The 20,467-nt window shown below is 41.6% G+C and overlaps 1 pseudogene; it reads left to right on the top strand.

Annotated features, from left to right (window-relative positions):
• The first annotated feature begins 14,096 nt into the window (after positions 1-14,096).
• On the top strand, positions 14,097-19,766 carry LOC144824237 (nuclear receptor subfamily 5 group A member 2 pseudogene; annotated as a pseudogene).
• The last annotated feature ends 701 nt before the right edge of the window (positions 19,767-20,467 follow it).

Genomic DNA, 20,467 nt, shown 5'->3' with positions numbered 1-20,467 from the left:
TAATTAATTATGTTGTTTAATTAATTTTAGGTGTGTGTTGTGGTGTTTATATGTGTAAATGGTGTGAAGGGTGGTAAGTAATTAATTTTTTATTGATTAATTATTACATCTTTTAAAATTAATTGTCATTAATTAATTAGTTATTATTAATTGTAATTGTGTAAAGAATTTTAGGTGTGTGTTGTGGTGTTTATGTGTGTAAATGGTTTGAAGGGTGGTAAGTAATTAATGTTTTATTTATTAATTATTACATATTTTTAAATTAAATTCCATTTATTAATTAGTAATTTTTAATTGTATATGTGTGATTAATGATTTTTTACTATCTTTGTTATTAATAATATATTTTAATGTATATGTTAATTATGTTAATATTGGAAATTAAATTTCATAAACATTTTGATGTTTGTTTTTTATTGTTGTGGGACCCAGCACTTTCCCTACTGTTGCACTCACTGAAGTGGGGGTAGAAATTTTTACCCCTCTGCTATCCAGCGCTTTCCCTACTGTTGCACTCACTGGAGTGGGAATAGTAATTTCAACCCCTCTGCTATCCAGCGCTTTTCCTACTGCTGCACTCATTGGAGTGGAAATAGTCATTTTTACCCCTCTGCTATCCAGCGCTTTCCCTGCTGTTGCACTCATTGGAGTGGGAATAGTCATTTAAATAGTTTCATGTGTTAATTAAATATAGAATGTTTTATTTAATTTTAAATTATTTATATATGTGTATATTTTATTTTTAAATAATGAATTAAAATATATTTGTAAAAAGTTTATAAGTTAAATAAAGATAATAGTAAATAAAATATATTTAAGTAAATATGTGTATATGTACACATTTTTTGTGTTTATATTTATTAAATTATGTGTTTTTGTTATAATTTGTTAAAATATATTACATTGAAATAATTTTGTTAATAATATTATTATTTAATTAATTTTATTTAAGTTATGTAATTTTTTAAGTCGATATTTTTTACTTCTATATTTTTTACATTGATATTTTTGTGTCGATATTATTGTACTTACTTGTTTATATATAGCACTTCACCAGTCCCCGCTCTGCAGCTCACAAGAGCTCAATTTTGAAGTTGAAGAGAACATGAAAGAAAGAAACCAGCAAGGGAGTGACCTGGTTATTTCAACTTCAACCATGGGAGAGGCCTTTGTTGGCATCAGTTAGCCTACTTAGTGACAGATTGGGTTAATTCTTTCAGTAGTATGAGCTACTTCCTACTCTAAGTTGATACAATATGAACACCATATGCTTTGGCTACACACTCCTTTCAAGAAGCAGAGTTCAGGCACACCATGCCCATTTTTAGGACTATCCTGTGATAACGAATGTGATGCATGTTTTCTTGCTTGCCATATATATTGTATACAACAAGGGGCTTGCTACCCTCCCATTGCTTTACTTTGTTGGCTTCGCGTCACTCTTACTTGCTGCCTTGTAATTGGCCTGCACTTTCTAGCTTCACCTCCTCTTCTTTCAGGTGGAGCATGGAAATGTATTGATTGCTCCAGCTTGTTTGCTGTCCTTCAGCTAACACCCTGTTATTGAGGTACTACTTTATCTTTCTCTTCCTTCCAGTTGCTCTTGTTAAATCTCTTGCCATTTATAGCTATGTTTTACTCTGCCACACAGACTTCAAAGAAGCTGGCTTCTCCTTTGAAATGGATGTTTATTGTGACAACAGATGTTATCTACTTTAATTGTGATAACAGATGTTATCTGCTTTAATTGTGACAACAGATGTTATCTGCTTCTGTCGAACTTGATATCCTTGATGTGGTCTTCCCGAAACCTTTTGCCTGATATCCTCCTGGTTTTGTTGACTTTATTTTTGCTGCTTTAGGAATATGTGCACTTTGCTGCTGCTAACCAATGCTAAGGTGCTCGTGCTTCCTTCTTTAAACATGGTGAAATAAATTGGCTTACTGCAATTTGCAAGACCCTGGAAAAGTGGTAAAACATGAGCCCAGGGCCTTTAAATTAAATGCTACGATTGGGCCTGCAAACCTGATTGTGACACCCACTACAGTAGCCTTTTTATGGTTCAAATCTGTTTTATTGAGATTACAGACTAGGAGTAATACAAACAGTATACCTGTGATTAAGGGTGTCACCCTGTGCATTAGAGAAATAACTATGACAGTGAATAAAACTCTGCCCCAACAGTACCCCACTCCCTATCCCCCTCTCCTTCATTCGTTTTCACTCTAATAATGTTCCCCTGATATCCCCTACCTTTGTTAACCCCTTACCACTAATCACTGCCGATGTGCCAGAGTTAACTGTGTGCAAATCATCCAGTGGGGCCGTTAGGCACAGCAGTCTGAGATATTTGGGGCATGTCAATTCTCAAAACTCTGCCGATAGCAATCATATTTACAGGGCCCACACCTCTGGTCATTGGGATGTTGACAGAGTTATCTTTTCCATACACAGGAAGCGCCATGGCCTGTGCAGCCAAGCAATAGGTACCTTGTCCATGCCCCAGTGAGAGAGTATCGTCCGGTGCATTGCGCCAAATGCCAGACTGATGTGCCAACCCTGTCAAGATTTCCGAGGAATGGATAGAGGGTCAGGAAGCCCCAAAATAATATAGGCTGGATAGCATGAGAGTTGAGTGGTAATATAGGTTTCTAGGTCCAACAGGCCTATGTTCCAGAATTGCATCAGTTTCGGACAACTCAACAGTAGATGGAGGTCCAGGTGCACCGCTACCCCTCTAGAAATCCTAACTGTTAGTGTGATTGACCCTGCGGACCCTGACAGGGGTGAGACACTAGTAAGTCGCTTTCTTGGTGGTGGTTTCCACGCTCGTGTTTTACAAGCTGAGTGGGGCATCCTGTGGTAAATGTGCCCCCATTCTTTGTGTGTCAGAGGTCGTCCCAGCTCCTGTTACCACCTTTTCTGGCCTGGGGTCTTTTCCTCAGTGTGGGGTTGGAGCAAGATGGTGTATAATTCAGTGGTGATATGCTTATCTCCATCCTTGAGGAGGAGCCATTTCTCAAAGAGGGTGAGTACCTGCTGTGCTTCACAACACGTCAGGGTGAGTAACCCACTGCCTGGTAGTCAGTTTTCAATTGATTAATGGGATGGGTTCATCTGTGTCAAATAAGTATTGCCTGGACCTTCAGCCGGATTGCTGGCACTCTGAAAAATGTGTGGGATGTAGACCTGGAGGAATTTCCCAATATGTGCTTAAGCAGTAAGGGGAAGGAACTCAGTCCATTCCAAATGGTCACATTATCCGAGACCACCAGTGTAGCTCTACTCATGGGGGAGGAATATAGGCCCCAGGCTTTATGGTTCTGCTGCATCCAGGACATTTTCCATCAACCACAGTTAGACCCATAAAGCACCTGGGGTTTTTCAGTTTCGAGATGGCACAACTAAGCGGAGGAGCGAGCAGCTTGATACAAATGCAAGTGGCTAGGGACTCCTAAAATGCCCTCTGCCATTGTGCGGTAAGTCTGATTGCGTTTTCCCTCCCATACAAAGTAGTTGAGATCTGCCTGCATTGATTTGAGCATGCCCGCAAGTGGGTCAATGGAAGGTCTTGGAATAAGAATAGAGCTCAGAGGAAAATTGCCAAATTGCCATTTCAATGCTACTATTCTTCCTAACCAGGAGTGGCGGTAGTGCCTCCTTTGAGTGAGATCGGTTTTGACTTGACTTAATAAAGTACGGTAGTTGTGAAGAACTCTAACTTGGATTGTAGAAACAATCTGTACTCCGGGGTACATTATCAAGGAAACAGCCCATGTGAAAGGGTATTCGGCTGCCAGCTGCACTTGAAAGACGGGTGCGAGTGACAAGTTGTGGGCCTGTGACTTCTGGGGTTAATACAGAAACTGGACACTCTTCAGAATAACCTCAATTCATCCAGGAATGCTGGCAAGGAGTGCAAGGGGCCATCTAGTGTGACCAGAAAATCATCTGCATAAAGCCTGATGGTGTCTACATTCCTTCCAAACTGCTCCCCTATAATCTGGGGACTGTCTCTAATTCTTTGTGCCATGGGCTCCACGTATAGAGCAAATAGGAGTGCAGACAATGGGCAGCCCTGGTGGGTCCCTCTGCTTCCCAAGAGTAGCCCATTGACCCGTACAACTGCTGTAGGATCGCTGTAGCTGATGAGCACCCAATTTCTGAACCTAGTTCCAAAACTGAAGTGGGCTAGGGTGGATTCCAGATAGTGCCAATGCACTCTATCAAATGATTTCTCAGCATCTATAGTCAGGAGCATCACCTCTTGATGTGAGCGCTTCGCCTTATCCAAAAGATGCAGGATCCTTTTGGTGTTGTCTGCACACTGTCAGTGAAGTATAAACCCAGACTAGTCTGCATTCACCAGGACTGGCATGAGAGAGTTTCATTGTGCCACCAGGATGCCGGTGAAGAGTTTGGCATTCATATTTATGAGTGAGATAGAGTAGGAGGAGCCATGCTGATCTGTCTTTTCCAGGTTTTGTGATCACAGAGATCGAGGTTTCCAGCATGGTTGGGTAGGGCCTGTGTGTCTGTGAGTCGCGTAAGAATCGGTGCTATGGCCTGGCAAAAGGTTTTATAGAACAGGGCAGCGAAACTGTCTGGGCCAGGGGACTTGAGTAGTTCCAGGCGGGCGGTTGCAGAGATCACCTCTTCTATTCAAATGGGTGCCTCCTGCGACTCCACCTGTTGCATGATCAGGCTGGGGGTATTGGAGCACTGAAGATACTCATGGGCATCAGCCAACTAGAGGTCCTTGGCGTCATAAAGTTTGATGTTGTAATCCCTGAAAGTTGATGCTATACCCTCATTGTCAATGGTTTTGGTGCCATCCAGGGTTAAGAATGCACCCACCCTCTCTGACTGGTGCTTAGCTCAGAGGAGCAAGCAGTCTGCCACACTTGTCCCCAACCAGGTGTAGAAGGTGTGTTTAAGGGGGAGCATTGCGTATTCTGCTATGCTATGTGTAGGTCTAAGCCACAAAACTGGGATGAAGATACCTCCAGCTTCCACCAGATATTCAGGGTTTCCCTCCTCATATAAATGGCCTCCAGTTCCCTACCCATCCCTCTAGGACCCTCCTTTTATCTTTAAGCAGACTATTGATGGCAGCAGTGGTTGCTATGAGCTCCACTCTTACCACCGTCTTCAATGTCTCCCATAGTGTGGCCATGGTGGTGTTTGAGTTGTCATTAATTTCTAAGAAGTGGATAATGACGCATATACGTTTCTGGCCCATGTCCTGCTGTGGAGTAGACAATCTCACATTCTTCAAGGGCCGGTTCGCAATTGGTGTGCAACAGCCCGCAAGGTGAGAGTAAATGCGGTATGACCTGAAGGAGCTCTAGGCTCAATCTTGATCCACCTGAGCTCCATCTGTAGTGTTGATGTTCCCAGGAAGTAATCTATCCTAGCATATGTTTTCTGGGCCAGGGAGTAGTAAGTGTAGTCCCGGCTGTAGGGGTGGACTGATCTCCACAAGTCCCTCAGACCCACCTCTTGCAGCACTGCACACCTCCCTCAGAGAGAGCACCAGTTTGTCTGTTGTGTAACACCAGGTTAAGGTCCCTTCCAAGCAAGATCGATTGTTCAGGGGAATCCAATGTTTCCAGTATTGCTTGTTTCAGGAATTGCTGCTGGTCATCTTTCAGAGCATGTATAGAAGCAATGGTAAAGGAGAGTACCCCTACTTGTATGCAATATGCCTGAAGCCTTACCTGAGTTTCTGTAATCTTGGCCCTTATGGATCCATTAAAAGAATAGGAGAACAGTATAACCACTCCTCCTGTCTTTGTGGGATCATATAAGTATTGGCTAGAGTAGTGGAATCATTTAGGCATATGCCAATCTCAAGGCATAAGATGCACCTCCTTGAGGAAGCAGATGTCTCCCCCCTTTTGCTGTAGGATAGGATAGCACCAGTTGCTGCTTAACAGGGTTGTTGAGATCTCTAACTTGGAGGGTACAAATTAGTAAATTAGGTGGAATAGGTGACCCCAGATGCACAATACCCCTTTACTTCTGAGAAATTCTGTGACAGGCCACCAAGCTCTGAGTTTCTGTAATATCAGAGCTGAGAGGTCTTTGGACAGTGATCTTTTGTGGCTGCGGAACTTCACTGGGTAGGTGGCACTCACTTTGCCTAGGATGTTTTCTTTGAGTTGGTAGTCATGGACACATACATGGATATCTGGGGGACAGACCCTCTGGCATTAGGGCACCCAACTCTATGTACCCAATCCAACTGTAAGCCAGACCCCCCTGGCATGCCCAGGATATGAAAAAAAGGCCTGTACATTGGCCTTTACATCTGTGCTCTCAGCCCTTTAATTCTCCAGGTCTTTAGCGTATCCCTGTAGCGTCACCTGTTGCTCCTGTAGGCATAGGAATTCTTGTTGTAGGTGTTTAACCTCTTCGCCTTGTGCTGTCTCATTGTCCTCAAGTGTGAACACCCTACCGTCCATTTCCGCAAGGTCATGCTTGACCTCTTTAAGGTCTTGCGTGAGTTTGTGCTTCACTGATTGGATGTCCTCATGTCCTCATGTGGGAAGCTAAGAGGGCTTCTATGAATGTCATCATTAGTGCTGCCTCTGTCATTTCCACCCTCCGGTGTCTTTGACGACAGATTGGATTGAGGTCCATCTGTCTTTGAGACACTTGAGGCGCGTGCGGACATGTCCTTAACGGAGCGGTCTTTCTTTCCCTGTGCCATTGCCATGGTCCAAGCTAGTACTTAGGATATAAAACCTTGTGCACTCATACAGGCAAACATGGATGACACAGGGTTTTGGTACCCCGGTTTTCCCTACTGCATCCATACCATTGCATACTCCTCGGCATTATCCAAGTTGGCATGTCCAACGATAATAGGATTTTTTTGAGTTACTTAGCGCTGACACCTCGTGAAAAAACCTAGGATGACACTTGAGGTTTTCCCCTTTATCTTTTGAACTTTTAGTAAGGTGCAAATATTTTCCCCCAAACATCGATACCGTTACCTAATAGTATGGTGGCATCATACATTTTGACTGCTTGCTCCTAGTCCAATATTAGTGTGGAGGTTTAATAGATTATTCACACATAGTTTCTTTGTTGTGTCATGCGTCTCTATAACGTTTTTCAACGCGCCACACAACCGCCATTAAGACAACGCTTGTCTTTGGTTTTATCCCCATTACAAGTTTTTTCTTTGTCAGACCCTTGTCAATAATCTTTTAGGTATTACTATTTGTATTTTAATAAATATTTTTTCTATTGGAAGCGAAACCACTCAGATCGGAGTATTTCTTCTGACTAGCCGGAGGTAGCCAGAGTGAATACTTTCAAAACAAGGGGCGCAGTCTAGTCTTTTTCTTAATCAATCAAGAAGAATGCTGCACCACTCACGTGTTTAAATATCTCCCGCCCCGCTGCTCCAGTAACATCGGAGCCTTGGGAAAGTGCAGACAGGTCCACTGTGGGGGCTCAGCCTTGACGAACCTAGTAGGGGCGTCCTGCCCGTCTAAAATAAAACGCTGTCTATCGGATCGACACAATCTCTTTTTCCATGCATTTCTCTACTTTTTGACCGCACGTGTAGAGTTTGACTACAGGTGTTCCTCCTTTAAACTCCTTGATGGACTCATGAGGCCCAATGATGGTCGTATTTTAAGTATGTAATTATCTTCATCATATGTATATGCTGGTGACTCCTTATTATATGTTTAATGTTTGTTCTGTCTTGTGTGTCTCATTACCACAAATATACACACGCCTGCGGGCATAGTTTGAAAAAAATATATTTCACCATCACCACCACGCAATTATCACAACCTAAGGAATACCAGATGGACCTTAGGGTCGTTTATGTTTTTAATCTCTCGCTTTTCTTTACATCTTTGCTGTTTTTTTTTATTTAACACAGACCAATTAAGTGCTGTATGTTCATTTTGTTTGTTTATTAATATTGTGTTTAAAATAACACTCGGAGTGGGAACATCATTTTCTCCTTTCTAGGTCCTGATGAAATGCCTTGGGGATAGGCATGAAACTAGTTGACCACCTGGGAAACATTAGGTAATTAAGCCTGGAGTCTTTCCACATGTCTCCAGATTTTAGCATACCTTTTTGGGGATAAGAAATAAAAATAGATTTTTGGACCCAATAAACTGGTAACGTAACTTTCTACTTTTACATAAAAAACCCACTCTCTTCTGATTCACCATAAGCGGTTAGGTGTATAAGGATACCCCTGTATTTTACAAAGTTAGTGCTCCCTCGCCTTCATAGGTCATAGCACACCCCTCTCCGTAGAGGGCAGGGATGGACCCTATGATGAAGCATGCCACCAAGGGGAAACTCGGGTGGGTGAGGGTTTTATGAAAAAGAAAAGATTTTTCCTTTTCAGTTGCTTCTCTGCAAGGCAATACTATCTCTATCCCTTAATCCTCCTTCCTACAGAGGGTATCTCTTTTGATTATTTGTATTGAACCGTGGAGGACAGGTCCCTTGACTTCCTACCTCTACTCTCCCCTTTGTGTTTTAGACATAACGATATGCTCCACCACTTCCAATACACAGGGCTGCACCATATTCGCAAGAATATGGTGCAGACCTGCGTTACCCCCTGCCAACGTCGGCACACTTTGCACCATATTGCAAGGGTGCCTGTGTTGAGGGGAAGATTGTTTATGTGTAGGAAGTTCCCCCTTCAAGGCAGCACACATGGAAACAGCAAAAATGAGTCAAAATAAAGCATTTCTCCTTGTTTCGCCTGTTTAAGACCAAGTTTTTCCTAGTCTTAATTTTGGTGCTGTCTCTCATTTACGGTCCTCTTGTAAATAGGAGCCAGCGTCAAAGTCAATGGGTGTTGCAGTGGAACGCCCACCACAACATCCATTGCCCTCCCCTTTCACACTAAACAGTGCGTGAAAGGGTGCCTTATTTACAAGGCAGCGTTAAGCCAAGTTAAGTGGCTTAATGCTGCCCTGTAAATAAGGTGAGGCCCCAATCGTCATCACAACGTCACTGAAAGTGATGTTGTGCTGGCGATAGGAGCTTGTAAATATGCCCCGTAAATCAAACCTGTACGTAAACAGAAGTTTGTGCACAGGCAGGAATATAATGAGCAACTCAAAATCAGCCCCTAAATATTTTAAAAACAACACCAGTAAAATGTCCACGTCAGCAAATGCGTTTTACAATTTTAAATGCTGGAACAGGGCGGCTGCATTAAGGTGATGAAAATGTTTTTATTATTGTAACATATGTTTTTAATACAAAATAAATTAACCTTTGCACAGCCTGCCAAGTCCCGCCCAGTTTCAGTCGTAAAAATATCCTCCAAGAGAAAAAAAATCAAGAAAGCAGAGGGACATCACTATCAAGAAAAGAAACAGGAGCCATATCCCTTCTACTTATACATTTCTATGAAGGAAGTTCAGAGTGAGCCAAGGAAAGACGTAAATTATGCACTGAATTTCAAAAGCATTTAAGCGTTCATCAGTTACCATGAACTGTGTGTACTAAGAAAATTTAATTATGAGTGATCAGAAGATCAGTCCAATAACTCACACTTAAAAGCTGAAAATTGCCACCCAAATTTTGTCATTATCAAAGTTTGTTATAGAAGTACCCAGCGAATAATATTTCATTGCACATTGATTGAATATACTCGACTGAGATTAACTTGAATAGTTAAAAGGAAACTCACAACTGGTTGCTTCAGTTTTATTCTAACTTGATTGTCTGGAAGAATTATTTAAAACATTTATATAACCTGCACAGCTTTGTTGTTGGTTATTAAACTGAATGCCCAGATAAATGCAGCAAGACCTTACAAGGAGCCTGTATCAGACTGTAAGTATATTGATCACATGAGAAATTAACACGAAATTTATACTGAGGAGCTGAGATGTAAACATTCATTTTATGTATTGTAAAAATAGTGTAGCCTTTTCTTGAGTCTTAAAGTGGCTGTCAATTTAAATATTACCATAGATTCTAGGAAGTAAAACTGATGTTGATATATGTTTTCTTATTTACTCTATATTTATTGCCCTTTAGACAGAACTGCATATGCGAGTGCTCATGCAGCTCACTTCTTTGCTTGCATTTAAGGGTCGTGGAGGAGGCGTAAGCTCTCTATTATGTACCTTCGTTTATGGTATGCATAAAGCTGTCATCTTAAAGGTACATCTGTAAGGCAAATGGCACAGGTTGGATTAGCCTTGCATAAATGACGAGAGTGTGGGTTCCTTCCCTTTTAGTACCCACAGTGTCAAGGTATATATAAAAGGGCTCTGCCATACTGCAGTGGCGGTTCCTTGACGGAGTGCTGCATGGCGGTGAGGCGGGGCGGGGGAGGGACAGGGTAGGGGGTAGCAAACTCCGGCATACGGATGGACCGAGTTAAGTACATAAATAAATGAAAACAAATTATATTGCGCGCACTACAACCCAATCGGCGATGCAGCACGCGCAATGTAATTTGTTTTATTTATTTATGTACTTAACTCGGTTCGGCCGTATGCAAGAGTTTACTAGCCCACACCCTGTCCCTCCCTCACCCTGCCACCCCGCAGCACTCTCTTGAGGAGCCGCCACTGTGCCATAGGCATAGTTAGGAGTGTAAGTCCTCAGGTACTCAGTGGAAAGGAGGGATTGTGCAATTGACGGATGTAATAGGAGCGTACCACGAGGCACTGCAATTCATGATTAAGGTGCGTTAGTAGGACTGCGTGAGTTTCCTGCCGATAAAAGCGGCGATAATGTATCGCCTGTCCTTGATAATATGCCCCGATGTGCATTGGCTGAGTTATGTGTGGGTTCCTGATCTGGAACTTACCAGAAACACTTGAGCTCATTGCCAAAGACGAGGATACATCCTCCGCCTAGAAGATGATCAGTTTATTTAGTTGTATCTCATGCCAAAGACAATTCAGTGCTTAATTTGTAAAAGAATGAGTGCTGGTGCCCAAAGCTGTGCTCAGGAGCCCGCAGCCAGTGCTATAAAATATCAAGGACAATGGTCCCTAGACAAGAAGAATTTTAAGAGATAAATATAGGCTAAATAGACACTATATTCATTGTCCAGCCGTACAGTTTTATTTTATGATAAACAATTATACAAAAAATCTAGTGTGATAACAACAGGACACCAGCCGATGTCCAACTAACACACCTAGGAAGGGGACAAACAAGGAATATTAGAGGCAATTTAGACAGTCTGTGTAGTACAATTCACAGTCAGACAATATTAATTGCACACTATTGCTAGCGTCAAATAGCACAATTCATACACGTATAGTGGGACAAGGTCGACGACGTTTCGAACCTATAACTTATTCACAGTTCATCTTCAGGACATCAAATGTATGCCTTCTTATTTAAAAAGTTAAAATTAACTTTTTAGCCTGTACTATGGGCAACAATTGCCACAACATATATTAATACAACAAGGCAAGAGACAAATCAGGAGAAAAACAAGGGAGAAAAACAGAATACACAGATTAGGGCATTTCTTCATTAAGAGAAGTAATCACACACACAAAGTATAATAGATGTTGGTTACACCAAATACGACCCGCTTATAACCAAACTAAGACATTCAGATGTGCCAGATTCAATTCCACATTCAAAATTGTGAACATTAATCAAGAGTAAGATAAAAAGTACAATTAGGTCAAGGGACCATTAATGCAACAAGTAACATAACGACGCGAAATGTGCCCAGTGTGATTCGATTGTCATAGTAATGTGAGCCCAAGCGGAAGATGATAATTTACCAGCGAGTGATTCCTAAGGAGGTTATCACGAAGTACTAAAAAGGCCCTTGCACCATAAAGCCGGCACCTAAAAATTAGTAAATTCAGAAACGGCATGGGAATAAGTGTACCTGCAAGGCTGGTATGAGGGCCGAATGCCTGGGTATTGAGAAAATGGTCCGCCTAAACCATATAAAGTCAGTGATTAGTAAGGATTGGCAAAAGATTAAAACGGTAGCCACACCATTAATACGAAAAATACTAAGAGGATATTTGCTTACCGAATATACAGCAAGACTACCGCAACTAGGTGAGGGGAATGCTGGAAAGAAAACATTGCCATAATTACTAAGTCGTAATTACAAGAATTAGAAGGAGTATAGGTGGACAGGGGAAGCAACTACCTATTCCGCGGCACGCTCTTACCGTAAAGTTGCTTAGAACGGGCCGTCAATGCGATCCGCATTCAAGGGGAAAATCACCCACACAGACGGCCCGTTCTCAGAAACTTTACAGTAAGAGCATGCCGCGGAATAGGTAGTTGCTTCCCCTGTCCACCTATACTCCTTCTAATTCTTGTAATTATGACTTAGTAATTATGGCAATGTTTTCTTTCCAGCATTCCCCTCACCTAGTTGCGGTAGTCTTGCTGTATATTCGGTAAGCAAATATCCTCTTTGTATTTTTCGTATTAACTGTGTGGCTACCGTTTTTATCTTTTGCCAATCCTTACTAATCACTGACTTTATATGGTTTAGGCGGACCATTTTCTCAATACCCAGGCATTCGGCCCTCATACCAGCCTTGCAGGTACACTTATTCCCATGCCGTTTCTGAATTTACTAATTTTTAGGTGCCGGCTTTATGGTGCAAGGGCCTTTTTAGTACTTTGTGATAACCTCCTTAGGAATCACTCGCTGGTAAATTATCATCTTCCGCTTGGGCTCACATCACTATGACAATCGAATCACACTGGGCACATTTCGCGTCGTTATGGTACTTGTTGCACTAATGGTCCCTTGACCTAATTGTACTTTTTATCTTACTCTCGATTAATGTTCACAATTTTGAATGTGGAATTGAATCTGGCACATCCGAATGTCTTAGTTCGGTTATAAACTGGTCGTATTTGGTGTAACCAACATCGATTATACTTTGTGTGTGTGATTACTTCTCTTATTTAAGAAATGCCCTAATCTGTGTATTCTGGTTTTCTCCCTAGTTTTTCTCTTGATTTGTCTCTTGCCTTGTTGTATTAATATATGTTGTGGCAATTGTTGCCCATAGTACGGGCTAAAAAGTTAATTTTGACTTTTTAAATAAGAAGGCATACATTTGATGTCCTGAAGATGAACCTTGAATAAGTTATAGGTTCGAAACGTCGTCGACCTTGTCACACTATATGTGTATGAATTGTGCTATTTGACGCTAGCAATAGTGTGCAATTAATATTGTCTGACTGTGAATTGTACTACACAGACTGTCTAAATTGCCTCTAATATTCCTTATTTGTCCCCTTCCTAGGTGTGTTAGTTGGACATCGGCTGGTGTCCTGCTGTTATCACACTAGATTTTTTGTATAATTGTTTATCATAAAATAAAACTGTCCGGCTGGACAATGAATATAGTGTCTATTTAGCCTATATTTATCTCTTAAAATTCTTCTTGTCTAGGGACCATTGTCCTGTATAAAGATATAATTCCCTAACGTCCCTAGCATATTGCTTCCTTGTGTTCCCTTGTGTAACAAAAATGATTAAATATCAATGCACACAATAGAAACGTTGCATAGTCTTGAAACCTTTAATCCACTGCCAGAAACTCTATCTGCCTTTATCTCACTTTTGTAGGCTCCTGTTTTCTGCCTTTGTGACAGTTTTCCCATCTTGCTCATCCTCCTTCTTTCCCCTTTGTGTGTCTTTCCCTTTCTTGTGCTGCAACTAGTAAAAGTATCACAATAGCTGGGATCCACCTACGTTCAGGTTTGCGCTGCACTGACAGAATTGTTTGTGGGTTTCAGGGGCGGCTCCTCCGTAATGGCAGAGGAGCACCCCTCCCCTGCTAAAATAAGAAAAATAAAATGATAATAAAAGCATTTTATCATCATTTTGTTTTTTACTGTCTGGCAGCTGACGACCCAAATCTAGAGCATGGTGGGCTAGGCAATCCTATATGCCATGTATGGCAGGGGGAGAAGTGGTGAGCACTTTCAAGTAAACATGTCTGTTTGGCCGGCCTTTTTTAGGCCAGCCAAACAGACATGCGCACTTAGGTTTTGCCAACCCAGCTGCATTGCACAGCTGGGTTGAAGAAACATCACAGGCTCCCAGGCACAGTCTGAGCAGCAAATGAATAGTATTTCCAGCCTGAGAGAAGCGCCGGGATTGGCATCTGATAGCCTGGGCAGTGTGCAGCCGGAGTCCAGGATTGGAGGAGAGAAGCAAGGCGGTGGCTTTCAGAGAGGCAGGTAAGTGTCATTTGAATCATTTTAATGATGTGTTTAGTTTTGATTGCACCCTGCCCCCCACTCCACCAATAAGCAATGATAGCTACCGCCATTGGTGGGTATCTAGAGGTAGTACACACCAGGACTGAAGTGAACTGGTGGACTTCTCTAGCATTCCCTATGTCGAAAGATGCATGCCAATAAAAACAGAGGAGCCAGGAATTATGGCTCGTGGATTACCTGACATTTTCTGTAATGAAAGACATAAGTAACGTGTGACGTGCTTTCATGGTCATCCCCAATATACTGCTGTAAAACCAAAGACTTCACTGAAATTGAAGACTATTAAAACAAAAACAAACACAATGGCTTTAAACATTTATGGATTAGCCTGATTGTTAAAAATAAAACAAGTAGTGAGCAGGTAGCTCTCACATGTCATCAAAGCTCATCTATTCCAACCTCTATTCCCCTCACTGATACTTTTTTCCATTACAACGCCGAGATGCCCCTGGGTGAGTTGTGCGCTATATTAAATATAAATAACATAACATATTGGGTGAAATTCCTATCTGTGTGCATATTCCCATTATCACAGGGACATGATTTTGGACCTAACTCTTAATCAGGTCCATGGGCTATTTTATGTTCGGACCTTGGATGGAAAAATAACATCTGAGGTGTGTGTCGGGGCAGGTGCGTGTGAGATGGTCAGGTGATAGTGAAGGTACAGTAGGGGAAAGATGCACTGAAGAAAAATGTGGGACACGGAGGTGAGAGTCCATAGCAACCAATCGGTCCCTTGTCACATGTGACATTGTGTGCCAAACCTGGTGCTTTTGCGAATGGCTATTTGTATGTTGTCATTTTTTAACACATACATATAAAGGAAAAACACAACCAAAGACCCAAAATGCAAAGAGCTGAGAATAGCTCAAAGTGCGACCTATGACCAGGGCCACTGGAATTATGCGGAAGTGGAAGGCCAAATTATGAAGCAGGGTTGAGGAAATTATGAGGCAAGAAAAGCAAAATATGCAGCATTATGTGGCATATTTTTTGATAGTATGACAATTATTTCATCAATTTTGAACATGTTAACACTGTTTGGGCTTTAGTTGCACCTTTGTATTGCCAGTCTAACGCCTAAATATAGCAATAAGCAACTGAAAGGTGGCGAGTCCAACTTTGAAAAGGGCCTTCCACTGCGCAGCAACACGCGTCACTGCATTTTTAGTAACGTTTTAACGGTTTGAGCTAGAAACACTTTTTGTTTGTTATAATCTGCAGATTATGAATCAGATGATGGATTATGTGACAAATGCGCCAAAAGAATAACTATGCAAAAGTTGCCGCTGCGGCACAATTCCATAATTCTAGTGGCCCTGCATATGGTACACGACACTTGGCTGTACTGATAGATGAGCAGGTGAATGGGAGAAATAGAGAGAGAGAAAGAAAACTATGGAAATAGGAAAGAGGGAGAGGAAAAGAGAGGTGTATAATTCCAGTTCAGAACTGAAGATATGGGGAGAACGAAGAGGGGCATCGGAGGAGAGCACACACTATGCAGAGGAATGTAAAGGGATGAGATGAAGGTCAAAGCTTGAGGCTGGAATACAGACATAACACATTTAACCAGATTTTGTTCATAGTTTATTGGGAGGGCAAACTATACAGTCCAATATCCCGGCACTCAATTGTAACAATGTTTAGTTCCTTATGTATTAAACATTAAGACTTTTTTTTATCTATGCACAGATCCTGAGTATTACATCCACAAGTGACACTTTTGGTTCTTATTAGTTACAGGAATTTATTAACATACATTAGTGAGCATAAACACCAAAAAATATACATCAGACACAAAATAATATAAGAGCTGGTCAGGAGAAGATGATCAACAAAATATACAGGACAGTTGGTATTTAGTATGTCCTCCTTTTCCTGATCCACAAAAGACAACAGCCGACACGTGTTTTGTCACGTCATGTGACTTCCTCAAGGCTTCTGAATATTTATAGGACAAAATAGAATGTCTATGTCTTTGTTCTTCCCGATGAGTTTCAAGATTCCAATGTTCTTATACTGAATAACATATTTGGAATACTCTCGATCCTGAGGCGTGGGTAGTGGGCTCTGATAGGCCGCGTTATTGCACGTCCTCCCTGCAAAGCTGGCAGGTCCTAGTAAGCTGGGAGGCTCAAAGGAAAAATAAAATGATATTAATGCAACGTTATTATCATTTTATTTTTCCTACTGCAGTGGCTCAGTTCTTTTCCTGTGGGCAGGGCTAGGGTCTGTGACACCAGAGCACTACTGAGGTGGGGGTGGCTTGGGGGAAGGAGAGAGGCGGCACTCTCCAAGTGCGCATGACGATTTGGCCTTGGCATGTTCTCCACCGGCTATATTGTACAGCGTGGGTGGAGAACATGCCCAGGCTACCAGTCCCCATCTGAGTGCCGAACCATGGTGCTCAGACCAATCACAACACTGCATTTCAGCATTGTGATTGGCTTAGCAGAGCCTGGGAGTCCGGGTGATTCCTGCTGCAGACTCCCGAAAGAAAATGAAGAGGACAGAGGAGAGATGGTGGCTGGTCATCTGGCCTCACTCTGGTAAGTGTTGTTTTTTTGTCCTTTTCATTCCCCCACACCACCCACACCACCACCCAGTCTGTTAGCAGTCACCACTGAGTTTAGCCATAACACGCAAGTATGTATATGGCCGGACATGTCACAGATTTTCAGGAGACCAGGTCAACAAATGCAAGTGTGTCCTCATGCAATGATGACTTGTTCCAGTTTAATGAAACACATCCTGCAAGGAAAGAGTAAACACAGTAGAGACAATGTCTGGTGTCATCTACTCCTACTAACTATGTTAGGTACCTCTTCACTAATAAACTGTGTAGTCACGCTTTCCAATCTACAAATATATGCGTTAGCCAGAGTCATAACCTGTGTAGGATCTGATTAAAAAAAATGGTCCTTACCCCCACCCCACTCTCACAGTCCAGAATATGGCAAGTTAATTATTTTTTACAGCTTAATATTCCACGATAGCAATAAAGCAATTTTAATATGACTTTTGAGAAATCTACTGTTGGAACTGCAGCATTCTGGGGAAAAGCATGGCCTGAAATTAATGTTACAAAATATTGCAATGTAGAGTGAACAAAAGGAGAGTGCCAGTAAGGGATACTTAAGAGCCGCACCACCTAGCTATACACAAATCGTGAATATACTCAAATTCGTATTGCCCACCTCGTCTGTCCACTGCCCAGGGACCCTAAAATTATACAACAATACAACAAGCGCAGAGAGGCAACATAAGAGTTTATAGAGCTTAAATGCACAGCACGCAAATCAGATCAGGATTCTTCTTTGATTTCAAAGTGATGACTCGAGTCTTTAATAGTTTCTTTGCACCACATACATTTTGAAATGATGGTTCTAAACAGCCAATGCGTTTTGCCCCACATGGGGCTTCCTCAGGGCTGCAAACACAATATATTATATAATCACAATTATGTTTCATACATATTTAAAATAAAAACAACATTATACTGTATACAAACATGAGATGACGCTCCTGACATTAAGCTTAGGAAAATTACTCGTAGAGTCTCTACCTCGATGTAAAACAGAGATTAAGAAAAAGTCAAAAGTAAGAAAGAAAACAGAAAAGTAAGTACAACACCAAATGTGTTCTAAGAAAACTGAAAAAGAGAGTCAGACAAAAGCCCGAAAATTTAGAGACCATAGCTAATCATGATCATATATAATGACTATGTATTAGGAAAAACAAGTGTAAAATATTTACAAAATTGCTGCTAAAAGCTCAGCAAACTTGTATAAACATGACAACACCCCACACGTGTCTCCACTTATAATGATAAAGACATGACTTAAAAGAGATCCTCACCAAATTCAACAACGCTCAAATCTTTGAATCGTTCACTGTCGTCCCAAAACTATAGTGTGTCAATACTAGTATGAAAAACATAAAGATGTGTTGTCAATAATGTGACCATATTTTTAATTAAAAGATAGCTAACCATATACAATGGTGGTTGGCATTAGGCCATAAATACCTTTAAAAAATATGAGGCATCAATCCATACAATAAGGTTATCCTCAAGAGAGCGCTTCCAAAAGTTTTCCCACTTATTAGTGTCACATTAGTTGTTTTCTGAAATGTGATTAAAACTCCATTCACCACCATATCAAGAAAAACAGAGCAACAATCCTAAAATCATCAGCGGCAGACCAACACCATTTTACCTTGGACCGTGTCGCTAACGGTTCAAACTGTACAGTGTATTTGCCAAAAAATCCAATATTTTCTTCAGATCACTACGATAGCTAACTCCCCTAGAAATTAAAATATTGTTTAAGAAATTTTTTCAAACACATGCTCCAGTTTCACACAAATATTCAGACCAAAACAGAGTGACAAATATTTCTGTATAATTCTATTCATTATATACCTGGTCTAGATCATGCACACATCAATATTAGATGTAGCATGCTTTTTCAGTAGAGAGTCAGGCTTTTAATGGATTCATAAACCACATTGATCCAACCACTGTTACACAAACAGCTTCTCTCTTAACAGAAGCCATAAGTCATTTCCAAAGTCTATTGAAATGCCACATAAAAATAAAGGGCTCGAAAATGGTGTGAATAAAATCAATTCTAATAGAGACGACATTATCAAGGTCCATAGTCAGATGGCCCAACAGTATAACCTACAGGGTAGGTGGAGCAGGCAACGGCGTCCCGAGGTTCCCGGGCTGCTGGCGGTGCTTCTAATGGCAATGTTGATGGACTCTGACACGGCGGTGAAGTTGGGGGGGTTTCTTCAAGAGGACAGTTCAAAACAACAAACGCTACACCTGCACAGAAAACCAAAGCTACAACATTGACAAAACACAGAGGAAACGATGCCCCTACTGCCAGTTTCAAAAGTGTTTGACCGTAGGAATGAGATTAGAAGCGGTGCGGGCAGACAGGATGAGAGGTGGAAGAAACAAATTCGGACCAATGTACAAGAGAGACCGTGCCTTAAAGCAACAGAGGAAATCCTTAATACGTGCAAACGTTTTCAAACCTGAGACTTTGCCTCAAATCGTGTCTCCTGCCCAGACGGAGTACACCATCCCCCCAACATCCACAGCATATAATCTGTCTCCAAGAGTTTGCCCTTGAACACTGTTGCAATGACCCAAGTCAACTACGACCGAAGTCCATATGGGACACCATCACTGGGAATGGCCATGCCGAACCATGGGGCACTGCAAGGGTACCACTACCCACACTTCCTCAATCGCACAATTAAATCCGAGTTGCCTGACCACTACTCAAGTCCTCATGAATCTGCCGCTCCTGCCTACATCTACTCAGACGCCTACCAAACCAGCTTCCCCCCAGACATTCCCGAAACTATCCTGAATTTGTTGCAGCTGGAGCCAGACGAGCCTCAGATCAAGGCGCGGATACTGGCCTGTCTGCAGCAAGAGCAAGGCATATCCCTTCCCTATGCATATAGAGATAACTCTAATCACTAGTATATGCAGTAGACCTTTGTATCCTAATATTCCTATGTGACTCTTAGACTATATCCATTCGTATCCCATCCCTATGAATATAGAGATAACTCTAATCACTAGTATATGTAGTAGACCTTTGCACTCTCTACCATTCCTATGTGAGTCTTAGAGTATATCAATTCATATCCCTTCCCTATGTATATAGAGATAGCTGTAATCACCAGTCTCTTCTTTGTGTGACTTTACATCTTGTACATTTGCAATTTTTTTCTGTGTGTATCTTTTATGTAACGCATGTAATCCTAAATCCTTATGTTTTGCAACTGGTTCTTATGTAAAGCGCTCTGACACCTTCGGGTAAAGTTCGCGCTATATAAAATTGCATTAAATAAATAAAAATAAATAATTAAAAAAATACAGCAGATATACATTCACATTTACGCAAAGACAAAAGGAGGGAGGGCGAATAGTAAAATACGCGAAGGGATTCGCACCCGCCCAAAGCCACATAATGGTGATGGATTAAACCCAGATCTCTTGACTGGGTGTGAGTGTTTGATTGGTTCAGATGCTCCGTCCATCACCACCCCCTTTTGTACCGCTTTGTCCGCCATAAGTTGGCAGGGTATGCTCAGACGTGAGTCCCTTGCTCACTTTGCCACTGGATTCAAGCAAGCCTGGCTGAAGACAGCTGAAATGCCAGAAACCGGTCCTAGGAA

The sequence above is a fragment of the Lissotriton helveticus genome, chromosome 3_1 (genome assembly GCF_964261635.1).
Source record: "Lissotriton helveticus chromosome 3_1, aLisHel1.1, whole genome shotgun sequence".
Classification (NCBI taxonomy): Eukaryota; Metazoa; Chordata; class Amphibia; order Caudata; family Salamandridae; genus Lissotriton; species Lissotriton helveticus.
Note: the sequence above shows the minus strand (reverse complement) of the source record. Positions and strands in the feature narration are given on the sequence as shown.